A 17,170-nucleotide genomic window follows, 5' to 3' on the forward strand; every position below is an offset into this window, starting at 1 on the left:
GCTTCTCCAGCTGCTAAAAATCATCCTGGCAGAGCTCGCCCTACTGACAGAGGAACTGACCCACAGGACTGGGGAATGACTAAAACAAGCCGGGAATACTGATGCAAACTTGTGGCCTAGAAAGTTCCATCCTCAAGCTGATGCTCACCTGGAGCAAAAGGCAGACCTCGTGGAGGTCAGCGGGGCCTCCTGACCAGAGGGCCAGTGGCCATGGGACGAGGTGGCTGGAGGACCTTATCCCCAATCCACATGATACACTCCGAAACCTTCTCCCAACCCCACTAACAAAATGCCTCTCAAACCTCTTATTATTTGACATCTGCAGCTGCAAATTCATTTAAAGTGAAACTAAAAGCACCTTCAGAAAAATGTGCTCCTTTGACGCATCTACAAGACGGTCAAGGTCAAGTCAGCAGGCTTCCTAAGCAAACTGTATCTGTTTCACCCCGCCCCGCTCTTCTAAAGGGACTGCCATTCCTAACGTGATTCCACTGCAACCACTTCTGAGAATGATTTCTGAATGTCAATATTTTGCTGGATTTTCTAATGCAATTATTATTTCCAATGATAACTGAGGGACTGCCCCGTTACATCTTTCCTCTCTGAAATAGATGATGCTAGGGGCTTGAAAATAACTTGTTGAGCAGTTCCTATGAGCTAAACACTGTTCTAAAAGCTTCAGATGTCTCAGCTCCTTTCATTCTCGTAACCTGATGAAGTAGGTACTCGTATTATCCTCACTTATGGAGAAATCATGTAACTGTGTTGCTCCAGGTTCCAGGAAGTAAGTAAAAGAGCTGAGAATTAAAGCCAGGGTCCATGGTTTGGAAAGCCCACCCTTCCCAGCTTCCACTTAACTTACTCTTTCATTCTGAAATGCCAGAAGTCTGCACAGTAAACACTGTGGCTGCCCTTGCCCCTTTATTCCTGGCAACACTTAATAGCAAACTGCAAATAACAAAATTGCAAACATGCTAGGTGCTACAAAAATCTTCATTTCATAATCCCTACAAGAAATATGCTTATAGGGGTATTTAAAAGTAAGAAGTGCTTATTTTCAAAAAACGATGTGCTGACTTTAAAAAAATCCAAACAAAACTGAAATTGTATTTTGATTAACTGTTAAAACAGATGATCTGAAGTAAGGGTTAAAGTAAACATTCTCTCAAAAATTGTAGGAAGACTCTGTATGTGGTTAAACTTTAATATACTCTAAACAGGAAAACTACTCCGTTTCTGTGTTCGATAAATTGTTGATAAATTTCACACCAAAAATTAGATGAATTGAAATCAAAATATAGATCTACCCTTTGTCTGATTTCTGTAAGTATGCAAGTAACATTAAGAATTGCCTGTCAACTTACTATCTCCATGTATCATGGGTTTCCCAAAGTAACATTACACATAGGACAGATTTTTAACTCATATTGCTGCAGGACTAAGACATCCAAAGCCTTGATACTATCTAAATTATTCTCTGCTAAAACCATAGTTACCTAAAAGCAAGCAGGTGTAGCAACAAAGAACACACAAGTGTTATAGACGCGTGCATACCCTTGCACACACGCCTGCCCCCACCACCATCGCCCCCACACACACCCAGTTCACATGCTGGTACCACCATTTATTTTTTCAGCCTTAATCCACTGTGCAGAAAACTAGTCAGAAAATATTTGGTATTTTCCTGACAGTAGAGTGTGTAAAAGAAACCCTCAGAATTACAAACCAAACTAAGTTCTTCTAGAAAACTAGAACACTGAGAAAATAACCATCTCTAACAAATATTTAAAGGCAACCGAGGTCATCGGGGCAAAGCTCTAATGGCTCAATGTGACGTCCAAAATGACTGCCCCCAAATCCTCAGCCTCTCTGCACTAGGACAATAGAGGGTTATCTCTCAGAGAACATCATTCCTCAAAATCCTGCCTCAGAAGCACCTCTAGACCCTTAAATATCCTCCAAACCTGCTCCTGCAGGAATTCCTTTAAGTCAGACATTCCTGGGGTTCTGAGCCAAAAATAAAAGGAAAAGGGGATGAAAAAACCATGGGAAGTTAAAATGTTAGGACTCCTGCCAGGGAAATTCCTTTGGTGATCCGTCCCTATCTTCACTCTGAAAATTACCTTTGAAGGGTTGAAAATAATTTTCTTTGGAATTTTTCACACATTAAAATGACTGGGAAAAAAATATCTAAAGCAATCATCTTAAGGAATAACTAAGAGAAATGAAAGCAAAACCAGATTTTTAATCAGCATTATCTTTCCACTTTTTTCACACTGCTTTTCCCTTTCATGTTTGTCTCCTTTAAATTTCTGCTCAGCAAAACCCAGGTCTCCCCTCGCTGCGGTCACTCAATGACCGAGACTGACAGTGACCACAACTTCTGACTCAGACTGAAGGGTACAAATTCATAGCCTAGAACTCCAGATCCAGCCCTCAGTTTGCCCCTCAGACTGAATCACAGCAGAAGACCAAAGGAGGTCTCCCTTCCGGTATTTCTCTGTCTAGAGAGTTATGACACTCTTAGGTATTTTGATAGTTACAACAATAAAAAAATTCTGAGCTTAAAAAAGCAAAAATGTTTATACCCTTTCTCATTACTTTCTCATGTATAGGTGTACAACTTGACAGAAATTTTTTTAAAAACTTCAAAGCATTACACGAATTCCTTATTCTAGACCAGGCATTTCAAACTGGGAGTCTTTCTAACTGGTCTCAGACATAAAATGTCCAGTGATTCAACTTCTAAGCAGAGGATTCAGAAGTCAATAGATCAAACTTCTGGATCAAAAACTAGGCTTTCTAAATACAAGTAGAGTAAATATTTACCTCCCCTTTCCTCTCCCATAGGAATAGGAAGTAATAAATTCCCCCAACATATCTGGCGAATAAAACTCTAAAATACAACTTTGAAAGTTCATGAACTGGGATCTCCATTTAAAGAACCTTTCTGTTAAGGAGACTTTACTGTTAGTCTTCTTTGCTCCATGGAAACAGAGCATGAGTTAATGATGACGGTAGATTTTTCAGTTATTTGTATACATCAGTCAATAGAAGGGGAAATGAAATTGGCTGCGTGTTTATAAGCTACATTAGAAACCTGAACAATAGCAGACCTTTACTGAAACAAAAATAAAATATGAGTCAACAAAGATCCTTGCCAAACAGAGGTCTCAGGACAGCCTTGTTCAGTCTTCTGGGAATCCCACTCCAATAAGCACAATAAAAGCAGGACGTGCCTCATTTCCTTCAACCGCTCAACATGCCTCTCTTGGAGATGTTTGTAAATTTCCTTCCTCTACGCATCAGGCTGGCAAACTGTCGTCATTTCTTTGGGGTAATGATATCCTGTTGATGTCTGGGTAGCTCTGTTTTGAGTGTTCCCTCTACACAACACATATACTTTTAATATTTTTCAACACGATGCAGTAAATTATTTTTCGACATATCTGAACGTAGTTCAGCAAAGTACAATTTGATGAGAAGTAACGAAGGGCAGGAGATTTTAATAAAATGCTGGTTTTACTTGTGGATTTACAACCTAGATATAGGCAATAAAGCAACTCCAACAGTAAAAAGCATTCTCTGCTTTTTTTCTAAAACTGAAAATATTTACCTACGCTAGTATATTAATGTAAATGTTTTCATTCAACCCCTATGCTGGAGTTCGGAAATTTCACACAGCAAAAGAGCAGCCTTACCACTGAAAAGCTCACTTGTGAAAACGGCAACTTTTATTTTACTGCATATACAAATTGCACTAAGCACCTTAAAAACAGAGTTCTAAACTCATTCCAGAAGGTTAAATACACTATAAATTCAGTCAAATACAATGAGTGATTCAAAACTTTTACCTAAGTAATTTTTTTCAAAACTTTAAAAAAATGTATTTAGGCCTGAGAGTATATTTCTTAGACAAAGAATTTTTACCTAAACTAAATAATTCCAGACAAATATATTTCTCAATAAACTTATATGATGTAAAGGAAGAAAATATAGAGCAACAGCTTTGCAAAGGAATACTCAAAAAGCAAAATAAGACTAACTCTCAACTAACGTAATTTGCACTTAGGCAGACATTCTGGTTCCAAAGACAGCAAAAGCTAATTTGTGAAATACTAAAAAATAATTGATCATCGCTGCAAAGCATGAGATTTGGACCTAAATTAAATGGCATGTACCATTCACTGCAATTTCAGATAATACCTTATTTAGCACATGAAATAAGAATCATGGACATGAAAAATGTCCAACGTCATTAATAATCCAGAAAATACCAATTTTAAAAAGAACACAATCAGGCACCATTTTTCTGCTACCAAGTTAGTAAGATAAAAATAATACAAATTGGCACAGTGTTCCTGGACAGCAATTTGGCAAGATATGTAAAAAGCCTTTCACCTAATAATTCCCAAGGAAACGATCCTAATATCTTTGCAAATGAGGACAAGTACTTATATCTACACAGCGAGGATATATTATAGTCTCAATCAGAAAAAAAATTAAGTTTAGATACGCATGTGTATGTTTGTATGTGTGTGTATATATATAGAGATATATAGTCCCTGACTTTAAGGGTCTCATAAACTATTATTCAAAATTAATTAAATTCAAATAGGGGTGGGGAGCATGATGCACAGGTGACTGAGAAGCAGCAGAACACTGATAACTGTCCAAGCTGTATAGTGGAGACATGGGAGTTTATTTTACTATCCTCTTTATACATATTTGACATTTTTCCAAATAATAACAACAGTAATTAAAAGGCATGGAAAATGCAATGCGTCCTAAGAGTTAGACTAATAAATAATATAAAAGTTCAGAAATGAGAAAAGTTCATGTCTAGAGGAAGTACTGGCAAATCTGTGAACAACTAAGAAGATTTCAAGTAGGTGCTTGAGTAGAAGTGAGTATAATGAGCAAAACCGTAGTGAAGAAAGGCCACTGGCCTTGAGCATCAGGCCAGTAACTCGTGACAAACCCACAGGCTCTAACTGCTGCTCTCATATCAAATAAAAACCCCTATTAGAGGACAAAGAGGCATCACCTTTTGGACTTCCAACTAGACTGTGATGCCCCCAGTGAGTCAGCATCCTGCGTATACAAATGTTCACCTGGCATGAACGGGAGAAAAAAGCACCACTGACTGTTGCAGACTTCTGGTCCCACCCTTGCTCACTGAAGTCAAACCAGCCCTTTTACTGGTGGGTGATTCCTGGGTAATTCCCATCGGGTCTTTATTCTCACTGGACAAAACCTCTCTGAGATCGAGGCATGATGAAAGACAGAAGACAAAGAGCTCATTTTTTAAATATTGTACTCATTCCTTATCCTTCCCAGCCCTCAGCCTTTTTTTTTTTTTAACATCAATAGCGCATCTCCATATAAATGTCCGATTGTGTGACACTTTAGGTACCACAATGTCTGTGTGAATGAGTCAGAATATGCATTACCAAATACTGAAAGAGTCTTACTTTCCTAACCAGTATTTATTTCTGAAAAAAAAAAAATTAATGCACGTTGCTTCTTATAATTTTTTCCATAAATATCTAACTCCTCTCAGAGCTACCATTTAGACTACAAATGCATTCTTCAGTTTGTTAAAGAAAATCTTCCTGACTTCCAACTATAAATCTGGAAAATGCAATAAGCTTTAATAGCTATAAGATATAATTTTGCTTTCTCTTAGTTAAAAAAAAAAAAGCTAGTTATTCCTGAAGTAACATTTCAAAACACAAATATTTTTAAAAATTTTAAAACGGAGCCACACATTTGGTAATTCTCCCTCTTCTTTATATAACATTCTCGAGAATCTTTTTGTTGTCTTTGAAAATACGTATGTGTGAATGTTTGAGGCCAGGCAGCCAGCATCACTGGTAGACCCTGTTAATGCTAACTGAGTTAGCATAAACATGTAAATCCCCTTGTATAGATGTCTGGCTTTCCCTTTATCCAAGACCAAACTATAATCTACAAAGATAAGTAAGATCTATGTTCTTCATTTGCTTTGCATGTAAATTCTTCTGAATAGATAAGCTCTTGATATGTATTTCTCCCCTGAAAGATCAAAGATCATTCTTCAAACACCGGTTTTCTCCCCTATCTTCATCTCCCCTCAGATTTCTACTGTATCTTTTCCCTTTTGCTAATGTTCTCTGAATGGTACTAAATTTGTGAATACAGACATTCTCCATAACTATATTGATGGCATCCTGTGGTGACAATGCTCAGGAGTATCATGGCACCCAGCCATAGGGTCTCCATGTTTACTTCCTGATTACTGAGCACATGTCTGGAAAAGAACACACACGCATGCCCGCCCAGAACAATCACAAACACCACCAAGCTGTTCAGTATTCACCATGGCCAGCAAGAAGACCCGAAAATTCATCTAGTGAAGATGAGAAAGTGATGACACTTAATCCAAATGAATCACTAAAGAGAAAACTTTTAAAGAAATCTCTAGCTGCTGATATCTCACTATAAAACTGGTTCTCAAAAGGTCCATTACAATGGAAGCCTCTTCCAGGGTGAACTTGGCACCAGGCAGCCTTAAGACCAATTTTTTAACAGGCTAAAGCTTTTCTGTAAGCAAAAAGCAGCAAGTGAACAAAAGAAAAGATAACCATGATTTTGTAAAAGGGCTAAATATAAAAATATATTGATGCACAAAGCAACTGATATGTAATAATTACATTTTATTTACAGAATTTGTAGAACAGCACAATTTGTGTCTATTATTATAATTCACATATTATCTGACAAACACACAGTGCAAATACAATGTGAGGTTTATTATTATTAATATTAACTTGTAACATTAATGAATGAATATTAATTATGTGCTAGGTACAAGGCTAACCAATTAATAAGCATGCTCATTTGATCCTTTCTGTCTTATAGATTACTATAAATATTATGTTTTTAAGGATGAGAACAACCTCAGTAAGATGAAAAATCTGCCTAAATTAAGAGGCAGACTGGAAACCCCATGAAGACAGTTATTTCCTATTTGATCCCGTATTCCCGACGCTTAATGTAAAGAATAGCAAATAACAAGAGCTGAGTTAAAGGACCTACAGGCAAACGGATGGGGCGGGGGGGGGGGGGGAGTGAGACAGTCCCAGGCAGGAAGAGAACACTGAGAATAAAACTCACGGGAAAACTACAGGTCAATCAGCAGCACGAAGCCCCCCGGCAGGTGTGATGACTATTACAACACAGGCCCCGGAGGACAAGGAGGTACACCGGACAGGCAGCTGAATTAGGTGAGCATTAAGAAAAGCTCCCCAGAAGAGGTGGACCTTAGGTGAGCTTTGAAAGACAGTAGAGTTAAGCAAGAAGGATGTGGTCCAGAGTCCAAGGCTTCGGAGAGGTCAAGTGGTCAAAAGACCAAAGTATGTCCACTTGACCTGGCCCTGCAGCTGTAGTGTGGAGCTTTGGGCAAAAAGCTGACCAGAGCACATCACCGAGAGAGTGTGATGGGAGGAAACTTGGTTGTGTAAGGGAAAGAACAAAAAGAGGCTGGAGGTTAGTCTCAAAATGTGTGTGTGTGTGTGTGTGTGTGTGTGTGTGTGTGTGTGTGTGTTTAAGTTCGAAGACAGGAAAGACTTGAGCATATTTAAATTCTGAAGAATGAGGAAAGAACAGGGGCTTGGTCATTCAGGAGAAAAAGGGAGAAAGACTCTTGGCGAACACACCTTCTCCCAGGAAGTGGGAGGGTAAAGACAACAAAGGGAAGACTAGCAAATTAGGCTTGATTATTAAAGATCTTGCGGCTTTAAGGGAAATTTCCATACAATAGTGGTGTGTGTGTGTGTGTGTGTGTGTGTGTGTGTGCGGGCGCGCACGCGCGCTTGTGTGCATGTAAAAAGACACACTGCACTGGGGCGTGTAACAGCTGAAATGCAGTGATGGATCACGGAAGTAGAGTTGTCCATGGGAAAAGGCTGCGGGGTGTGAGGTTGGGTGAGACGGGCTTCTGTTTCCCATTTCTCTTACCTAAAACCAAACATTTAATTTCAGCCTCAGTATTCCTGGCTTTTAAATGGGATAAATAAAGTCTGCTTGAAGTTTTTTGCTTAATAACATGTCTCAAAGCACAGAAACTGGTTCACATCAAATACTCACAGAATGTTAGTTTAATCTGACCTAAATCTAAAACAATACACTGTCATTGGGGGGGGGGGGAAGTTTATAATCAAACTGAAGAGAAAGATAAAGCTTCTCATTGGCTGAACCCAACCAGAAGACTGAGAAGAGTCAGATCTTGCAACTGTTAGAGGTTGGCCTCTTGGAGTGGCGAACAGGATGGACAGGAGGCGTGGAGGAGCAGCTGGAGAAACACCAAGCAGGGACCGGGGTGACGAGCATCAGAAGAGGAAACTTGGTGAATAAACACGTAAGCACATGGACAAAACTCAAAATTTCATCTGGTAACATAAAAAGTGTGTAATAGCCATTAGAGGACCTTTTGCTGTAAATCTCAGGGCGTAAAATTTGAGAGAATAAAGAAATGTGTCAGGGTTCCCAACTTGCAGGTTTATTTTCTGTATTCTCCCAGTTATTTCACATTTTAATAAGTAGAAATGTCACTATAACTTCTTGAAATGAAAATTTAGCTCATGGTATTATTACACATTTACATGCATCCAAACATGCCAGACAAGGGAAAGCAGACGTTCCATCTCAACTCATCACGTTGTTATTAGAACAGTACTTGTCAGAGCACTAACAATATTCAGCACAAGGGGGGAGAGGGAGGGTCGAAATAAGAGACTATGACAGTAAATTACATGAGCAGCATTATCAGCTGACTCAGAGTCCCAACAAGATCTTAAATCTTGAAAAATTAGGATGCGCTCGAATGCTGAGAAACCACTACTCCAACTGTCTCAATTCCCTTAGCTTGCTATGTCAAATCAGGGAATTTGAATCATCTCTGAGGGACCTGAGCAAATCTGAGCCCTGTAAAAACACGTATTATTTCAGAGCCTAAAAAAAAAATCTCAGCTTTATAAATTCATAATACAGAGAAATGACGAGCCCTGAGGCAGGACGGTGCCACCAGTACATCTGCTGTTTCCATTCATCTGCTGACCTGAGACGTTCCAGGGCCTTCACATTCTTCCTGGACTTTTCTGGCTTCGAACCCATGTCTCCTCCACGGTTAACTCACAGCAAGCCTCCCCCCCAACCCTGATGCCTTAAATATTGAACCTGAGAAAATCCAAGTAGGTGTCTATTTCCCGACTACAAAAGCGAGGTGTTTAAAATAGCCTACAGAAAGTATGGAGTCTGGTTACTAAATGATTCCAAAAAGAATGAAATTAAGGGCTTCATCTTCTCCCTCTCCACTTCACCAGGGGATCGAACATTCTCTTTAGTGCTCGTAAGAATCTTCTAATCTCTGCTCCCTCCATCTCCTAAAGATCCCCCCCAACACACACACACGTACACACACACACAATTGAAAGCAACGTCATAAATGAATAACTCAACTCTATCAAGTTACCCAAAGCAAAATTTTATTTCCACCAAAGAATGAGTTTTTCCTAGAGATTCTCTAGTCAGGGTGAGCAAGGGCACTGATATCACAGGAATGTCTCTGGGGATTAACAGACCCTGTCAAAAAGTCTGACCTTCAGAAGATCAAATCCTTCGTAATATCTAATCATCCTGGCATTGATAAAGTGCTGTAAAATAAGGCTTGTCTATAAATGCACCGAGACGCTGAAATAAAAAGCAGTTATGTTTCACTTCTTCAGCTATATAAATAGAGACTTGTATCTATAAAAACAAGCACCATCCCACATCCACATGTCTGTGGCATGGGCATATGAGGAGGATCAATGATGTTTATAGATGTCTATATGTATTTATACACAGCTAAACAGAGGCTCTCAAGCAAAACGTTCGTTGTTTTTAAATTCTCTGATTTTTGTTGGTAACAGTTACTTCTTGTTAACCACATAGTAAATACGAGACTATCACATTATGTAAACCACGCAAAGCTGACTGAGTTACATTTGTTCCCCCCTGAAAATCATATTCTGTGCACTGCTAAATGAAGGGGCACGTTCTGAACCGGAACACGCAGCTTTAGTTAGGAGCTAAGACTTGGTTGAAGAAAATCTGATCATTCAGGAAAAGCAATAGGGGAGTTAAGGAGAATAACCTCTGATCTTCTCCCGTTCATTCCATCTGAATCATCATATGATTTTCAGAGATTGCTCCGAGTTTTATTCCTATTACTAATTAACCATAAAAAACGATTTCATTTTGAAATCAAATCTCTGGTGCTCCTTAAATCACGATAGATTTGTGACACTTCTTCATTCAGTCTGTTCTTCACAGTTCAGTCTAATTACCCAGTCTGTGAAATATCTAGGCCTTGGTATCTTTTCCTTTGCCCGGATTTCTTACTTGGCTTCTGCACTATGTCACAGCGACAAGGCAGAGGGGGTCAGAAAAATGGTGGCATTCCTATCAATCAGCATTGCTCCTCACTAGGAATTCTGGAAGCCAGGTTCTTTGGAGAGACTGAAACAGCTGGTTAACAATTTTCCCCATGAAACAAAAATAAATGGAATTATCATTTCCTAACAATAGATTATAACGTCATGCAAAAATTATGACAAATCAGATTCGAGCAGAAGAGTATTTTTAGTACGGAAATAACTTTCTTGAAACAGTTACAGTAATAAAGAAATAATGAACTTAACTCATTACCTTAAAAGCATGTTATGTAAATGTTATCGCCCAGCTTCTAGTAAAGAAGAACAGTTTGGATTTACATTTGCTGCACTGCAATGACCTTAAACATCGCCGCCAATAAGCCTATTTACTGCTTTGCAACACCAAGAGAAAAGGGTACACGCTAAGTCAAATTTTCTAACATAATACATCCTTTCTCCCATGTGTCTCCTTCCTACCCTATCCTTCAAGAAAACCACACCAGAATTGCAGGCTAACTCTCATCTCTACTTTCTTTGTCCAGCTTCCCCATTGAGAGTTCACTGATGAAGGCCATGTGCCTTTGGCTAAGCCATCCACCACTGCCCTAAAAGATTCAGGTTATGTTAATAATTCTCTCACCCTCGAGAAAGTGTAACATACACAGCAGTCATGAGACACAATACAGTTTATGACAATAAACATCGAGATAGAAAACTCTCCTAAGGTAAGAGGCATCAGGCCATTAACATCGTCTTTCTAAAGTCTTATTTCTAAGGAAGTTTCTAGAAGGCTAACTAGTGGAAGAGCAGCATGGCTGAACAGCTTAACACTTGACCCGCGGTTCTTGGGTATAAAATTAAGAGGTATCCGAGAATGGTCCAATGGACACGGCTACCACCCCCAGGGCTGTGGAAACAAAGGGAAGTGGTTGGGCTGTTAGAGCCTAGAAGCTCAGAGGAAAGGCAAGGAGGAGAAAGCATGAGCAGGCTGATTCTAGGAATGTAGGGGAAAAAACAAAACCGGGAAACAACTGAGGCTGTCAGAATGCTGATGACAAGAGCAGGAAGTACCAAGTCCGTTTTCGCTCCACTACCTTGCCTATCTTCCTCTAGCGCCTCCTATTGGCAGAAGCTAACATGAAGGACAGCTGGAAAAGCCTCAGTCTAGCTTGCTCCAGCATCACGAAGATTATAGAAGGGTGGGTTTGGAGTTTGCTCGAGTGTGACTTCAAAAAAAAAAGTGTCTTGAGGAGGAGGAAAAAAAACTACAAATTAAAATACAGGTAGATATGCTCTCATGATTCCCAGGGAAACCAGACTCTGAAAACCCTTTCAGCCTACAAACACTAAAGTAAATTTTGGAAAACATTACCTTTGATGGTTATATAAAGTAGAGTATCTCTATAAAATAGATGCCAAGACAAAAGATTCAGGATGAGATGTAAAAGAAGATGGATTTTATAAGAAACACCATAAAAAAAGTAAAAATGTGCTGACAAAATGAAAATCTGCATAAAATTGTAGAAAATATGTTAGGATGTAGATGACAAACTTTACAAGTTCTCTTAGAACAGGAAGAAAACGAACAAAGTGATAATAATAATGAAAAGAGGGAGTAATGAAGATTAAAGACAGAAATACACTCTCCAATAAATGCACAGCCATCATGAATCATTAGGCATGAAAAAGGACATGAAAAAGGACAAACATTTTGGTGGAAGAATTTAACACATCTTCCTAGGACCACAAGGTAAGTAAAATTTTAAAAAATTAAAAATTAAAAAGCAAACTAAAATACCCACTACAGAGAACAGTATTTATTGAAAAATTCCCCAAGTCATCTATTATTAAGACACACACAGAGTGTAGTAAATTTTAAGAAGCAGAAGCTATACCATTTCTCTACTGACCACACTGCAATAAACCCAGAAGTCAGTTATGAACATTTTAAAAAGGAAAGATGGTAATTTCTTAGAAATGTAAACAGCATTCCCAATTAGCTCTTGCATTAAGAGGGTAACAAAACTATTAACAAGAACTATTCAGAAACTACGAACAACAAGAGTATTACACATCAGCAAACCATGGGATGCAGCCAAATTTATAATCTGACACAAATTCATAATCCAGGAAACAAAAAGAGTGAAATCATCTAATTAAAAAGCTGACTCAAGGAAAATGACTTCTACACAAGAGGCCCAAGAAAACCAAAAGAATAATAAAGTTTAAAAAATAAATGAATAAATTAGAAAACAACAGAGCTAAAACAGTTAAATAAATCTAAGAAACAGTAAAATACATGTATCTCTAACAAAAATAATCAATTAAAAAAGCACATATAAAAATATGAAAATGAAAAGATTATATAACCATAAATAAAAGTTTATCTAAATAATCTAAAATTGTATACATACTTAAAATTGTGTGTGTGTATACCTAATGACCACCAGGGCAATACAGTCCACCACCATAATGGTTAACTATTAAAAGAAACTTTATTTTCACCTTTTTATTTCTCGTTGTTCATAAACTGTTCTACAATGTACATGCATCACCTTTATAAAAAAGAAAAACTGTGGTTTTTTTCCTCTGAAAAACAGCCTCAAGGGAAAGAATTTTTCTGTGATATTTACAAAGAAACTTCTAGTGTACCTACATTTAAAACGACAAATACCATCGATATTCCAACCATTGCAGGACCATAACTAAGGTGGATTATTTGCATGAAGCTTCTGAAAATTTACACCTAAAATGTTTCATTGAACTGACTATTACTCAATAAAAAAATGTTAAAAACAAAACAAAACAAAAAACAAAAACAAAAAAACAAAATAAAAATAAACAGTATTAGCAAAAAAAAATTTTCATTGAAAATTGAAAATACATCATTGAAGTCAATCTTTATAATAGCCAGTTTAATAATTTTTAATGATTACATGGAAAAGATCGGGCTTGTTACTTTGCTGCCTCTACGGAGTGAAAAGACATCACTGAGGTTCCGTGATATCAGACTGAGTATATAAAAGAAAAATGCTTTAAAAAAAATGCTTAAGCCTCTTGGTAAAATATATAAAACAAGCATCTCTTCTATTGCATCATGTCCTGTTGGTCAAGGACATGATTTTTCTGCAAGATTCACCAATAGATACATTGCCACTACTTGGTATTTGTCAGTAACTGCCTGGAGTCAGAATAAAATCAAATGTTATATTTGTGCTGTATAACATTCTCCAAGAAGCTTTCATGTACATTATCCAAATCAATTTTTTGTGAAACAAAAACAACTATAAGTTAAGTCAGGCAGAAGTGGAAGTGTGACATTTTCTTCCACCATTACGCTTGCGATGGTTTTTCATGGGAAATCAAAGATGTCCCGCTAATTATTTGTAGATATTCTTCAAGTGAGCTTTCTGTGGTCAAGAAGACTCGTTATGGATTAGAGTAGATCTGATCAATCTGTATAAAATTAAAAGGCAGGCCCCTTCGCCATTACAAAATAAAAGCCTACTGATGAAGGACCATCACAGTGAGTGCGCTAACCACCCGAGGCCAGGCCTGGCACCCAGCTGGGTTTCATAGACCCCAAGCGCTACTGTGCTGGTCATTTGGCAACTATAGGCCACAGAATAATGTCCCATCTGCTGTGCTGCTCCCAGTGTCCCATTCAAGGACTGGTCTCTAAAAGTTGAAGAAGAAAAAGTAACCAAAGAACTGTGAACAATGGTCAATTATCTAATTAACATTTCAAAAGAGAGTGACAAAAAGGAATAATTCTCTGAGGCCCACAACTCAAATGAACAGCTGTGTGTGACAAGATCAGTTAATTAAGGCTTCAGAACTTTTCCAGCCCATCTCCTTCCCCCTTTCTCTGGCCCTCCTTTCTCTTCTTTCTTTCTGAGTCTCCCTCCATCTCTCCCTTCCTACTTTTCGGTGTGTTTGTCTCCACCTTTCTTTTAGATGTCTTGCCACCTCCCTCCCCCACCTGCTTATTCTCTCTTCCTCCTGTGCTATAAGGCCAGCTTTCAAAAAAAATTATGCCAGATTTAGGAATAGTTTTAAATAGCTCTTGTGTTGTCTATATAAAACTGTACACGTTCTTATCGATTCCAAATCAAGTGAGTTGACATTTTAAATCTCTACTTAAAAAACATTTTTTTTAAACCCGCTTAATGAAATGACATTGCCTTTTACTTCCATGTAACGCTTGATTGATTGATTTTTTCCTGAGGGTCAATGACCCTCTATAAAGAAAAAGCTCCTTCTGCCCATACTGGAGAAATACCACATTATAAATTAAAGACCAAGTAGGTGAAACTCCTGATTTCTCAATTTTACTTTGCTTTTTTAATAATAGGGAAGAGTAGATTTGAGGGCTTTATTTATGGTAGAAATCTGAAATGCATTATCTTACTTAATCTCCAATACAACCCTGCAAAATATATACAATTAACCCCATTTTATAGATTAGAAAATTAGACATGGTGATGTTAAATAACTTCATTAAGTCACGAAGAATTGAGTTTCAAACCATCTGTCTTTGGCACCAGAGGCCAATGAGGCCCCTACCCTCTCCTTACCTCCCTATTAAAATACATGATTAAAAGGCTAAAAAGCAGTTAGATTAACAATGAGCCCAATTCCCAGACCACTGGCCCAAAGCTCATACGTGTAGTAAACAACCCTCATTTAGACAGAAATGGAGTAACTCAGTTCATTTCTGCTTTGCCCCAGGTGTGGAACCAGCAGTCTGCGTGAGCTTCTCTCTGCAACGAGGAAGAATGAGAAATGAGAAAAGAGAAAAAGAGCCGATGGTCATTATTATCAGGAAGTGCAAACTCACTTCCTGGAAGGTACAGTGAAGCCAGTACCGTGAGTCTTGACCCAAAGGGCTCAGTTCCGCGATTTGTGTGTCTTAGATTTTAGCATTAACATCATGTATCCTTCATAACACCATGACAGACATTTTTGTCAACTGGCCATACAATACTCTTGTGTGTCATCAGTAGCCTTTTTCTATCTTTCAAGTTCCAGTGGACTCAACAATGTGTCTACAGAACCACAAAGAGGAAAGAAACACGCCTCAGTGCTGGGGAGGGAGACACACATCCCACCTGTCCATCGAACAAGGCATCTGACTGGTCTTAAAGGCTCTTCTTCCTTCTGCTGGGCACTCATTTCACTTCCATCACAGTGTAGGTTAAGACTAGTCTTGGGTAATTCTTTGTCTACGGAAGGCCCAAGGAAAGATCCTATTTCTGCAGAGGGCTTAGGGATTTTCAATCTAAAACCTCTGAAGTGAGCCAGGGAAAAGGCTTTGTGAATCCCTGTGCCTTTTTCACTGCTCTGAGTTGTTCTGAGACTTTCAGAGTAATTACGAACAAAAGGCCAAGTTTGGAGCCAGATCTAACCCTAAACTGTATCCTGGTAATTCTTCTCTGGCATGTGATTTAACCGTTGTTGGGTTGCTGAATCTTCTTAAGAACCTGAGGAACTCCACAGACACTCTCCCCGAAATACAAAGACGGACATATACATTTAGGGACCTCTCCCTCCATGAACCCCAAGTCAAGAACCCTGCTCCAGGCTCAATCTACCCACACGCTAGAACTAAAGGCTCCCAGGGTCTCCCAGATCTGTTTCATTCTACAAGCACAAAGCCGTGCTCATCAGCAGCACTCAGTAAACACAAACTAAGTGAATGAAATATAGAAGTTACTGTACAAGATGTCTTTGGGGGAAGAAGAAGTAAATCCAACTTGAAAACCTAAGAAATTGTTACAATGGCCTCCCCTATGATTTCCCATTGCCAAGACCCAATTAAAACCGGCAAACAAACAAAAGCCAAAATGAGGGCAAGAATGTATTTTCTGTTATAAAAATGTTACATATAGACACATCCTTGGTGTAAATCAACAGCTCTGAGCCTGAACTAATTAAGCTCCCGCAGACCAGAGCCAATTTAGAAGAAAACGTGAAGGAGTAAGAGGAGATATTTGTACTTGCTTGAAGGTAACCTTGAAACTATTTAGCTGAATCTTTAGAAACTTGTTTCAAAAAACCCCAAAAGTGTATGACCATCTGATTCCCATTAGGCGAGCAAGAGGACTGAAGGTGAAAAATCTGTCACAAAAGACTGTTACATCTCCTACCACAACTCGCAGAGCAAAGAAGTATTTTCTCTGTGATCTGTAAGATACGTGATAGTCCGTGAACACTTAAAGAATAAACGCTTTGGAGGACGGTGATTAATAAGATTTTAGATATCTGATGTTTGAGCAAGAAATCTGGTATGGGTAAGAAAAGCAACCTCACTTTATGAAAAAGAAATTCAGAGCTTCATTCTTGTATTACTTACACAGATTTAGAACCATCACCATAATCCAATCCATTCATATCTAGTTGATAGCTTATTGGTATTTATAATACACTGTATACAGTCAATAAATCTGGAAATAAGCTGCAATTAGAACCTTGTTCATAACCAACAACTGTTCTTAAATGATTGGTGATTTTTAATCTCCTTGAGTCTGAGATGCGCTACAAGAGCACATTTTTTTAATTGGGGATATAACTGACTTACAGCATTATATTAGTTTCAGGTGTACAACATCATGATTCGATATGTGTATATATTGTGAAATGATCACCACAATACGTCTAGTTAGGATCTCACATGGTTACAAGTTTTTTTTCTTGTAATGAGAATTGTTAAG

The 17,170-nt window shown here is 38.3% G+C and overlaps 1 protein-coding gene across 12 annotated transcripts in view; it reads right to left on the bottom strand.

The window, feature by feature from the left end:
- TCF4 (transcription factor 4) overlaps window positions 1–17,170 on the bottom strand; it is a 344,633-nt gene that overhangs the window by 272,267 nt on the left and 55,196 nt on the right. The gene's annotated exons all lie outside the window — the stretch shown is intronic.

This window comes from Camelus ferus, chromosome 30 (genome assembly GCF_009834535.1).
Source record: "Camelus ferus isolate YT-003-E chromosome 30, BCGSAC_Cfer_1.0, whole genome shotgun sequence".
Lineage (NCBI taxonomy): Eukaryota > Metazoa > Chordata > Mammalia > Artiodactyla > Camelidae > Camelus > Camelus ferus.